We start from the raw sequence: 12723 nt of genomic DNA, 5'->3' as shown, positions 1-12723 counted from the left end.
GCTACAACTTACTTTTTTTTTTCTTTAAAATTATATTAAGAAGTAGAAATGTTTCTTTTTCATTTATTTTTAAGGACAAAACCGAAACTATATATTTTTTAAACACAAATTTTATTTTACTATATTAACAATTACATGGAGTTAATATGATCCCCCCCCACTAAGAAGATATCTCTATCATCATCCTACTATTGATACTAATAACGTGTTATTAGTCAAATGCCCTTTCTGTATGTCCTCAGTAGTCTCTCATATAGATTAATATTGATACAAGTTAATTTTCTAATTCTAAAAATTTTAATTCAAACAACTTTGCCTGGTTCCAGATCCAAATGTATCTCCCTGAATCATTTTTTTCAGATCCTTTTGTAATATCCATCCTAAACAGAAATCCTGGTTTATTCTGGCTCTGATTCAATCTTCCAAAATTTCCTCTCTGTTTACTTGGGTCTTTGGAAAAGTTCCAAGTTTGACTCCAGTCTCTGAAAAAAGATGAATGAAATTAAAATTACTGTTCTTCTGACTCTCATGTTTGTGCTCAAAGACAGATCTAATTTCTCTGACAATTTTCATAAAGAAAAACTACCAAATTCATTTATTTTAGCACTCACTAAAACGGGGCTTATTCACAGCTAATATAACCTTATTCCCATTCTTTTATTAAACAATAAAATCCTTATTAAATTAAAGATTATTTTTTCCCAAGTATACCTATAAAAAGCTTTATACAATCCCAAGCATTTTGAAGTAACCTAAAAGTTAAACTCCTTTAAGAGTTGAAGAAATTGAAGCCTGGAACAGTTAGAGGCTCCTCTAAGGTCATGTGGCTAATTAGTGGCCAAGCTAAGACTGGAAACCCAGTCCAGTACTAGATTGCCTGTAAAAATTCTCAGATTATTGAACTGCTGATTTAATCTTCAAAGATTTTATGGAATGTTGAAAAGTCAACTATTTGTCTCATTCTTTCCATTACTGTGCACTGCTGTTATCCTGATCTTTCTCAAAAGAGAAATAAGAATAAATAAACATCAAAAATCATTATGTGCCATAAATATGGAAAAAAAACACAAACTGTATATCTTGAGAAAATATGTAGAAAATGAATGATAGGGTGATAAGCACTGTAGAAGTAGATGGCAGACCCAGAGATTGATTGATAGAAAATTTGCCCACTATTACATTTTCAATACATAACACTTAACTCCTCAAAGGTTTTTGTGCACACATACAAAAGAACCCTGAGCTTAGGGGCATCTATGAATTTTTAGTAGTCTGGGAAAATATTTCAATTCAAAAATACAACATGTCAAGTATTGTCCTACAAAGATGTAAAATACTTTAAATTGCTCAAGAGAAGATGTTTTGTACGAGACAAAATAAAGTTTTATATTATCATTATAATGATTTGCTTATGTCCCATATTTCTTCTGATTATTAGTTTATAAAGGCATACAAGCATCTGCAAAAGACTGAGAAATAAATATGTACCTGGCCTAATGCAATATCTAGGTTTCATAAAATTCGGGAATGAATCAATTTTTTGTAAATCATAATATTATTTTAAAATGCATTGCAAGCTTTCTATTTAGGGGCACTCTGCGGTAACTCTTACAAAGAATAATTCAAAACAATCACCCTATTTTATCTACAAAACAGGCAAAGAGAGAAACCGACCGGCTGGATGTCTAAGGCAAACCCTGTGAGGCAGCCAGAGATATGATGGAGTGAGCATGCTAAGGGATTTGGTCCCTGCTTGGAAGGTCTGGGCCAGTTCTCAGTCCCAGCTACAATCCGTAATCAATTGGACAGCTTATAAAAATATAACAAGTCCCAGGCCCCATCCCAAACTAATTAAGTCAAAGCCTCTGGGCATCAGTATTGATAATACTAATAAGAGCAGCTCCACTGGAGTACAGCTACCAAAACCTGAAAGAAGTGGGTTCAAGAAAAAACAGGAAGAAGAGAATTAGAAACAAAATACGAGCAATTCTTTCAGGGAGGTTTAGTCCAAAAGGAATAAATGAAATAAGCATTGGAAGTAGATTCATAGACAAAAGAAGGTTTTATTTGGTTGGTGTTTGGTTTCATTTGTCTTTTAAGATGGGAACTACTGTAACACGTCTGCGTCTTGGTGAGGATGATCTGAGAGAAGAGAAGTTTGTATCATCAGAGCAAGAAGGACCAATTGCTGGTGTGCTGGCCATGAATCAGCAAGAGGGAATAGGATGCAGAGCACAGGGGAGAATGTGAATTTTACATTGGAGCAGGACAGTTCATCCCTAGGAGCTGGGGGAAGGCAGACTGTGCGGGCACAAGTGCAGGAAGAGGTAGCATTCTGGCAGAAGAAGCTCACAGAAGTTTCCTCTGGTATCTTTCATTTTCTCAGTGAAAAAAGAACTAAGGTCCTTAAGTAAGAGTGAGAAATGCAGATGGGATGTTGCAGATCTCTAGACAGGGCAGATGTAAAATAATCATGCAACTAGATGGATGATATGCCTAGAGAAACGTCACCACCTTGGTCTGTTGCAGCAGAAAATCAATTTCATTCAAAAATGAAATGTATTCTTCTCACATGCTTTGATCTTACTGAGTCTACATTGAGTCCTAGTAACCACCTTTTCCTCTAACTAAAGTGTGAAACCACCTTCCTCTAATTCATTCTGGTCTTGCGAGAGATCAATGAAGATGGTCACTCTATAGTTTGCAAAGTATTTCTTCCCTTTTTCAAAACTCTGAGTGATATTTGCTTATCTCCAGTTTGCCGAATCCTTGTCTCCATAATTCTTTAACAATAAAATCACTGAAAATTGCTCAGCAATCTCATTTTTGAGCACTCTGAAAACCACTCAGAAAAATCCCACTGAATCAGTACATGTGAACTCATTTAAAAATCCTAGGATCTTCCCCCTCCACCTGCACCATAACTCAGCGCAGTGAGAAATGCTTAACCTAATCTCACTGAGTTCCATTCTATTTTCTCAGCCTGATCTGTTACACACCCAGCAAATTCTGCACACCGCATTTGCTCATTTCTAAACTCTTAAATTATGTAATAGTCTACATGCACTTGTAAGTACTTCCAAAGATGAATTTAGATGAACTTTTTCTTATCGAATGAATGAAAGACCTGAAGTGACTTTTGAACTTCTGGAAACTAAAAGCATTTAAGAGACTTAATAAGCATCACTTACACTCAGAAGAAATAAAATCACATTATTCTTTTGTCTAACCGTAGTATCACCTTAGTTAAGGTTTCTTCTTTTCGGCTCTGGCTTTACTTTATTAAATTCTCAAAAAATCCTCTCATTCTCAGTCTCTTCCCCCTTCCAATTTATCTAAATATTGCTTCCGGGCCAACTTTCACTTAATATAATTTTGTTGATCTCACGGCAATAGGAAAAACACACAGCATTTGCTTCCCCCACAGACTTTGGCTCAAGTCCTCCACTGTGTTACGGGTTAGTTGCTTCATCTCTTTTAAGTAGAACTGTCCTTATTTGTAAAGTGACAATAACAAGGTAATTACACACAGTATACAAAACAGGCTGTCTTTCCCGTGCTTAGAACATACTAAGTGTTCAATAAAAACATGTTCTGGGGCACCTGGGTGGTTCGGTTAACAAGTATCTGCCTTCGGCTGAGGTCATGATCTCAGGGGTCCCAGGATAGAGCCCCCCATCATGGTTCCTGCTCTGTGGGGAGCCTGATTCTCCCTCTCCCACTCCCCCTGCTTGTGTTCCCTCTTTCGCTGTGTCTCTCTCTGTCGGATAAATAAATAAAATCTTTTTTAAAAAAATGTTCTGCTCCTTTCTTTCCCTCTCCTATTCACAATTGGCCCCATTTTCCCAATAAGACTAAGTGTGAAGTAACACTTTTTTTTCCCCTCTGGTAAATGCAAACAATGACCTCTATCATTTTCCTTCTTGAAAGTTTTTCACATTTTACTCAGTTCAGAGTATACTTGCTCATATCACACTCTAATATATCTTTAAATTATTTTGTAGATTAATATATCATTAGTTCCCAGATAAAGAGAGAGCAAGAGAGACAGAGAAATATATAGATAAAAAGATATAGAAATTGATAGAGGTAGGTATAGGTGGATGTCTGTTTAGATACAGATATGAATATGGTTATATATGAGAGTTTTTTGTATATGTATGATTTTTTTTTACATATATAATTTTACATATACACAGCATTTTATTTGAGGTACAACAACTTAGCATAGAGAGCCAGGAAGCAAAGTCTGTTCAGCTAGACAGGTAAGACTTGAAGCCCTCACTTAGGATTTAGGATTATATTCCTATATAATTGTAAAAACAAATAAACAAAAAAGGCTTAAATTCTCTAAGCCTCCATTTCTTTGTCTGTAAAATAAAAACTTCACTGCAGAGCTGTTGTATTTAGGGACACTGTTTATAAAATCCTGGTACATAGTAGGTTCCCTGTGAGTTGCTGTCATTTGTATTATTATTTTCACAAGCCCTATTTTTTCTGTAGTGCCAGACATTTTTAGCAGCAACAATAAATAAATGCCTGCTGAGTTAGATATTGCTATGATTTTATCTTGTTAATAGTAATGAGTAAATTGGCAGAGTTGACGTTTTCAAATTTTAAAAGATGCCATCTTTTGAGTGAGTCTTATAACATCTGTGGTATAGCTACAAAAAGATTACTCTGATAGATAAGATTTTTTCTTAACTTACACATCAAATGAAACAGCTATATGACATTATATTGCTGAAGTAGTCCTCAGCAAGCATGTGCAGTTTTGCTACAGTGTTCCAACATATGCATGAATAATAAAGGTAGGGGCTCTTTGACAAATAAAGTCCAGCTTCTAGGACATAGATCTTTATTTTGAATTTTCTCTCCTTCCTTTTCCCTATCTCTCTCTCTCAATCTTAATATCTTGCTCTCTCTTTCTCACTCTCTCTTCCCATATATACTTCTGATTTCATATATATTCACTATTCTCTTTCAAGATTTTTTTTTTAAGATTTATTATTTGAGAGAAAGAGAGACAGACAGAGGGAGAAGCAGGCTCCAGGCAGCTGGATGTGGAACCCCAAGACTCTGGGATCATGACCTGAGCCAAAGGCAGATGCTTATTCTTATCTGCCTGAGCCACCCAAGTGACCCCCACTGTTGTTTTTTTGATAACCAAATTTACTTTAAAGACTCTACTACTGACTTTTCTGTATTTTCTCCATTTTTCTACATGTCATACAGAGCAGAAACTAATGAAAATTGAACAATTTCTTGTTATTATATCTCCTAACTTTCCTTTTCATCAATAATATTTTTTGCTAAAACAAACAAATAGTAGAGATATCTCTAGTTCAGTCACTGAAGCTCACTGCAAAGGAATTTCAAGGCCAAAAATACAAAACAGATATTATTGGCTTGATAGTTAGAGAGACTAGAAGAATAAAAAGTTGCACTAGATCTAAAAGAATTACCTCTGAATTGATTCCTGAAAGTAAATCAATCTCCTAGTCTTTTTACACGTTGGCAAGTTAATGGAAAGAAATAGGCTTATTTATTTATTTGAGTGATATTCAACCTAGTAACATTTCAGTGAGTGAGAAAAAGAAACTAAGGGAGAAAATTCCTTAAGGGATGTAGTTAAATTGAAAAATGTAGACTTTTTTTTTCCTCTTCAGAGGAATGTTTATATTCTCAAAATTGATGAAGGATTGTTTTCACATGTACTTCATTTGACTTGCATAGCATAATATTTTGGATCAATAAATATGCTTAACCTAGAGTTGTTGTCAGACGCTGGGAGTACATAGTTGTCATTCCTGGTATTTTTTTAATTCAAAAATGGTTGTGATTTTTTTCTTTAATGCACCTAAAAAAGCAACTTCATGTAACAAACACAAAAAGTTCCAGTCTTTGTACAATGATATATCCTAGAATGCACAATTTTTTACCTTTCTGACTTTGGGAAAGATATTTGGCCACAATAAGTCTTAATTTTCTCAACAATAACATACAAATAATAGTAATATCACTTTGCAGATTATTGTCAGATTTAAAATATGTATTTCATGAAAAGTACCTGGTAAATATTCTTATGAGAATGGACCATTAGTGCAGGACCAAAGTTCCCCAGTAGTATTACTTGTTTTTCATTTATGTGTGTGCATGAATATTCTCAAAGCAAATATTTCTAAGAATTTTTTAAACTTTTTAAAAGCTGTGAAAAGAGAATAATAATAAGTTTGCCTCTGATTTAAAAGGTACCATTTGGCTAAGCCACGAAAATTTTGATGAAGCACTGACATATAAGGAAGAAATGGCAACTCCCAAGATAACAAGTATGTGTTTGCTACCTCCAAGTGCTTCACATGCATTGCACCATCAACACTATACACCCATTGGGAGATTAACATTTCTTTCCATTAAAAACCCTAAGTTTATACAGATTATGAAATCTAGCTGATGATTACCATATCCGAACTCTAAAGACTGAGCTCTTGACCACTATGCTGTCAACATCTGCTTGGGGTAGGTATAATTAACTCCAAACAAATACTTCAGGTTGGTGAAGCAAAAGGGAAAGAAACTCTTCTTGTACAAATCTCTAAAGAGAACACTGTGATTTACACCCATTTCCAATTTTTTTCTATTTTATCCTTACAACTAATCATAAGTCCATTCCTGCACATCTCTTCGACCAAAATTTTCTGCCAAGAACCATGCACACTCAGCCCTATGGGACCTCAGAATCAAAGAAAACACATACTAAAATAAATATTTGATGATAAAATGTGGGTAAGGAGAATAAATGTCAAATCTAATCATTAACATAAAACTATTCCTCAAAGTTTCAAATGCCCCACTACAGAGAGATAAAATTCTACAAATCAAGCTATCACAAAAAATAATAATAATAATAAAATATAGTTCCATAGCCTGTGGAACAAGTAGAGATATAATGGCTTAATATGATCAGCACAGCCATTATTAAAATAAATTTTCTTTTTAGTAAATCACAAAGTAACAGATTTAGCTCTACAGAATTAAAGGCAAAAGAAATTTGAAAAAAAGCTATGGGCACTTGGTTGTGTTAAAATGTAGGCAGAGCACAGTAAAGTGGTATGCCAGTGAGAGAAGTGAACCTTTTTATTTTGAACAACTCTAAACTTACAAACCATGGACATTTAAGTGACATCCAGATATTTGATCCTATCAAATACTGAGCGTGCAAATCAGTAAACTGTGTATATAATGGATGATTAGGTGAGCATAACTGCAGTCTGTGCTTGCAATTCAAATTTACATGCTTAATCATCACACATATATTTCATGGAGAATCGTTTACACATACATATAAATTGTAAAGTTTTCATGCATATCTATTTTTACACCTATGGTTTCTATTTCTGGTACAGACAAATAACCCCCTTGTATAGATTTCCTTTGAAGTTAATCTTATTTTCTGTATTATTACATATATTATATAAACACCTTAGGCTGCTGGACTATGTGTTTATCGTTTGTCGATTTCTTTGGTTGTATCTCTGTACCCTGCTTCAGATCTGGGAGCACAGTATAGTAAGGAAGGAAACGGGTTTTCTACCTTTTGAACATACTGCTTTTTCAATAATATCTTAAGCATTTTAAACATCTAGAACATTTGATTTTAAAATTCAAAAAGAAGCTAGGTGGGCGCCTGGGTGGCTCAGTGGGTTAAGCCGCTGCCTTCGGCTCAGGTCATGATCTCAGAGTCCTGGGATCGAGTCCCGCATCGGGCTCTCTGCTCAGCAGAGAGCCTGCTTTCCTCTCTCTCTCTCTGCCTGCCTCTCCATCTACTTGTGATTTCTCTCTGTCAAATAAATAAATAAAATCTTTAAAAAAAAAAAAAAGAAGCTAGGTAAAGTATAATACAATATATACTGATATGACATAATTCTCAGTCCAACACAGCTAATCCTTAAATTCACACTTCGCATATCTGTTTCAATTTGGGAACTGTCCCATAGGGATCATCCAACATCAGGTTTAGAGAAGAGGAAACTGAGGTCCCATAAGGCTAAGTGTTTTTCAAAAGCCACTGCTCTCCCATAACTTTCTGATATTATTTCAAAGGAAAGAAAAAGATAATGTATCCTGTTTATTCATACAAAAGACTTACCAAGGATTTCACTTCAGCCCTTTGCAAGCTTCAACCTAACTTCCTTCATCTTGGCTGGGCATTTCTGTCTGGATGCCACTCTTGCACTCAACAAAATGTTTCTCATTCTTCCTAAATCTGTTAGTCAATTCCTAAAATGTCCTACCATTCCTGAGTCATATCACTCAGAAATGCTTCTTCCCTTTGATGCCCTCGGCTGATCAACAATAAGCCCCTTCCATTCTTCATGTCATTGCCCCTCTCTGTGTATCATGACTTCCCACCCACCATATCTGGCCCTTTGAACATCACAGCAGATCTACTGCCGAAGTATCTCACTAGTCTTGTTGCCTCACATCCTCTCCCCTGCAATCCACCACACACCACACCATCTAATTCATTCAAAACTCTTCTTTCGTTATGTATTGGCATCTGGGGCTCCACGCTCAGGGGAGAGTCTGCTTCTCTCCCTCTTGCTCTGCCCCTCCTCCTGCTTACACACAAGCATGTTCCCTCTCTCTCACTCTCTCTCTCAAATAACTAAATCTTTTTTTTAAAATTTTTTAAAAAGAACTTAAGATTATTTTCTTAGAGAAGGAGAAATCCTTGGTACCTATTCATAAGTTTTTCAAGTATGCATAGAATTAGTGAGAAGAGGCTGGCTGACCTCTTGTTTCCCTTACCTCATAGGAGCTGAAGAGAGTTCAGCTAAATGAACCCTGGTTTAGTTTAAGCTAAAATGTAAGGAATATCAGTTGCACATCAGGCAAAATTCCATTAGGAGAAAGGAGATAAAATAATAGGCAGTGGGTAAACTTAATCTTTTATCCACCACATTTCTGTTTTGAATATGTAGAATCCAAGATCATAAAGGCACAATGGAGATTATTTTAGACAAACTCTTCATTTTACAGGTTAGGAAACAGAGATCTGGAGAATTGAAGTGATTTGCCCAAGGTCACAGCTGCTCAGTATCAAAAGCAAAATAACCGCTCAGATTTTCTACTTCAGAGGAACATCCACTTTTCTCCATTCTCTTCTCAAATCTCATGTGATTTAGATACTCAGTAGTTAATTTCTTGAGTTTACCTTTGATTTATAATTTAGGAAAACTTTATTTCCCCAACATGTAATTTTTTTTCCCCAACATGTAATTTTTAAACTGCAGTATTTCATCAAACCAAGTTGCCATTAATTGTAAGACGCCACTAGGAAATCAAACAAATGTTAACAAACAAACTAGGACACGATGCTTTCTTACTACATGGGGGTTTTATTTCATACTTTGTGAAGGAGCTTGTTTTTTTATGATTTTAATTTATTTATTTGACCGACAGAGATCACAAGTAGGCAGAGAGGCAGCCAGAGAGATTGGAGGAAGCAGGTCCCTCACTGAGCAGAGAGCCGGATGTGGGGCTCTATCCCAGGACCCCGGGATCCTGACCTGAGCCGAAGGCAGAGGCTTTAACCCACTGAGCCACCCAGGTGCCCCTGAAGGAACTCAGATTCATTTACATATAGATTTTTATCATGCAATGTTCTCATTCATAGGTTAAAATAAAAATATTAACACAATATATTGTTATAGCTTAAAAACTTCTGCACTAGAATCCAACCTTCCTGAGCTACATTTCATCTCAGAGTCATAGATATTACATTACAGCATAGTAACCTCTGTGCTATCAAGAGCATTGGTGACGCAGCATTTCTTAAAATTGTCCCCTGCCTCTTCTTTCAAACTGACTCCCATTTTGCACTCATATTCCTTCCTCAAATAATCCTGATGGTTTTTGACTGAAATGTCAAGAAGTTCCCACTGTCCAGGCATGCCACAGAGAATAACAATTAGGCTCACACATGCACACAGTGACACCTTCCTTACCACTGCCACTTCGTCAATAGCTAATGTAAAACTCCATCAATTATAATACATTCTAACTTAAACTATGTTAAATGTGAAAAAAAAGTGCATAAGAACAAAATATAGTATTTTTTTTCTATTTTACCCCTTAAAATGAATATGCATAAATAGCTTCCATTTCATTTTAAGATTGACTAAGCCCAGGAGCGCCTGGGTGGCTCAGACGATTAAGCTTCCCACTCAGTTTCAGCTCAGGTCATGATCTCAGGACACTGGGATCCAACTCCCAATCCAACTCTGTACTCAGAGGGGAGTCTATTTCTCTGCCTCTTCCTCCTCTACCTCTGCCCTTCCCTTGCTCATGAATGTTCTCTCAAATAAATAAATAAATCTTTAAAAAGAAAAAGTTACTAAGGCTCAGGGCCCCTGGGTGGCTCAGTTGGTTAAGCCTCAGACTCCTGATTCCACTCAGGTCATGATTTCAGGGTTGTGAGCTGAATCCTGCATCAAACACGCTGGGCAGGGAGCCTGCTGACGATTCTCTCTCTGTCCTCAAGATTCTCTTCCTCCCTCAAATTCACTAAGCCTTTATGTACAACTACAGACCAGCAAATGATGTATTATTACGCAAGCAGAGTAAGAATCCTCTGGTTTCTCCAGCTCATACTCACAGGGAGAGTGGACAGGTATTTCTACTATTCTTTAAAGTCATTGATACAACCTTCTCAGTTGCAAAAACTGTCCTATCCCATTTGGGAATGGAGCTCATTATGAGGCAACTAATACCTCCTCACTGGTTCTGCACTGTCACATACCTTTTCCCAGAAAAGAACAAAACCAAAAAGACTTGGAGATAGGTAAAGGTCAACTCACTTAATTATAAGAGGAACTCAGTTAATTACCTGACATGCTGGCATCTCACCCCATTGTGCCATCCTCCTTTCCTTCATTCCCCACATTTACTATCTTTTACTCTAAAAAAAAAAAAAAAAATGTTGCTATTCCTCCCTCTGCCTTAGCTCCTCTCTGATCTTTCCAAAGTGTATCATAGATGTTAAAAGTTATATTGTTCTACAGTTTGTCTTTCCCACTTTATCTCTGTCTATTTCAAAATCTCATTCAAGGAAGAGCAAAGAAAGGTCAGGATTGGCCTTGGCTGGCTATTATAATGTGCACCATAGCCTCACCCTTAGCCCAAGGGCCCACAAAAGGAGTAGTATCCTTTAATGCTTTTGAAAGCATCAAGAAAAGAAGAAAAAAGAAAGAAAGAAAGAAAGAAAACCACTTCCAATCCTGTCCTTGTAACCAGGGGCCCATTGATCAGTGTAGGTAAAGGGATAGCACATTAAGGGGGAATGGCATTCAGAAAGTATGATTTGATCCATACAGCTGAGTGATCACGGCAAGTTCAAATCCCATCTGAGCTAGGGAATAAATCTATACTACTGTCAGCTCTGAAATATCTCATTCATGAAGCACAGGTAAGAAATCACCTCTAGTTGCCATTAATTATTAAACATATTTGAGTTAAGTAACTACTTCACCTATGCAGTGATCCACGGATGAAGTTTTACAACTGAGAGAACAATGTAGCTACAGAAACTCAGTACCATCAGTAACCTAACATCAAGATCTGAACTCTAGTTTTTCTACTAAATGGCTGAGAATTGGGTGTCAAAAACTGCCTGTCTAGGATTCAGATTATTAAATAAAAAAGAAGAAGAAGAAGAAAAGAAAGAAAGAGTTTAGCCTATTAAAATGGCCAAAATCTAGAACAGTGCCAAGACCAAACACTCCTGAGGAAACAGAGCAGAGGCAATTCTCATTTACCACTGGTAGGGGTGCAAAATGGTAAGACAGTTTGGTGGTTTCCTAAAAAACCTAATCATACTCTTACAATCCAGCAATCATTCCCTTGGTAGTTACCCAAAGGAGTTTAAAACTTATATCCATGGGGCTCCTCGGTGGCTCAGTGGGTTAAGCCTCTGCCTTCAGCTCAGGTCATGATCTCAGAGTCCTGGGATCAAGCCCGGAGTCGGGCTCTCTGCTCAGCAGGGAGCCTGCTTCCCCTCTCTGTCTCTGTCTGCCTACTTGTGACCTCTCTCTCTCTCTCTCTCTCTCATAAATAAATAAATAAATAATAAATAAATAAAATATTTTTTAAAAAAATAAAAAAATAAAACTTACATCCACGCACACACACAAAACCTGGATGTGTATGCTTATAGTAGCTTTATTCATAATCGCCAAAACTTGGAAGCAAACAAGATGTCCTTCAGTAGGGTAATAAATAAAAGGGGTTCCTCCAAACAACAGAATATTATTGACACTAAAAAAGAAATGCACTCTCAAGCCATGAAAAGACATGGAGGAAACAAATGCATATTAGTATGTAAAAGAAAATATTCTGAGAAGGAAACATACTCAATGATTCTAACTATATGACATTCTATAAAAAGCAAAACTATGGAGACAATAAAAACATCACTGGTGCCTGGACTTAAGCAGGAAGGTGGCAGAGCAGAGGCTTCTTAGGGATATGAAAATGCTCCTTATGATGTTATGATGAAGTATATATATATATCATTATATATTTGCCCAAACCCAGAGAATGTACAACACGAGTGAACCCTACGGTAAATTGTGGATTTGGGTGATTATGATATGTCAATGTAGGTTCATCTTTCATAAAAAAAATTCTAGCAAGTGAGTATGATAATGGGGGTGATTATGC

General features: G+C 36.3%; 1 long non-coding RNA gene across 1 annotated transcript in view; it reads right to left on the bottom strand.

The window, feature by feature from the left end:
- Nucleotides 1–208: 208 nt before the first annotated feature.
- The window catches only part of LOC309842864, a 53300-nt gene continuing 40785 nt past the window's right edge, over nucleotides 209–12723 (bottom strand). The window contains exon 3 of the long non-coding RNA XR_014299819.1: nucleotides 209–482. This is a non-coding gene — a long non-coding RNA (uncharacterized lncRNA). The remainder of the gene's footprint in view (nucleotides 483–12723) is intronic.

The sequence above is a fragment of the Mustela nivalis genome (assembly GCF_964662115.1).
Source record: "Mustela nivalis genome assembly, chromosome: 10".
In the NCBI taxonomy this organism is placed as follows: domain Eukaryota; kingdom Metazoa; phylum Chordata; class Mammalia; order Carnivora; family Mustelidae; genus Mustela; species Mustela nivalis.
Note: the sequence above shows the minus strand (reverse complement) of the source record. Positions and strands in the feature narration are given on the sequence as shown.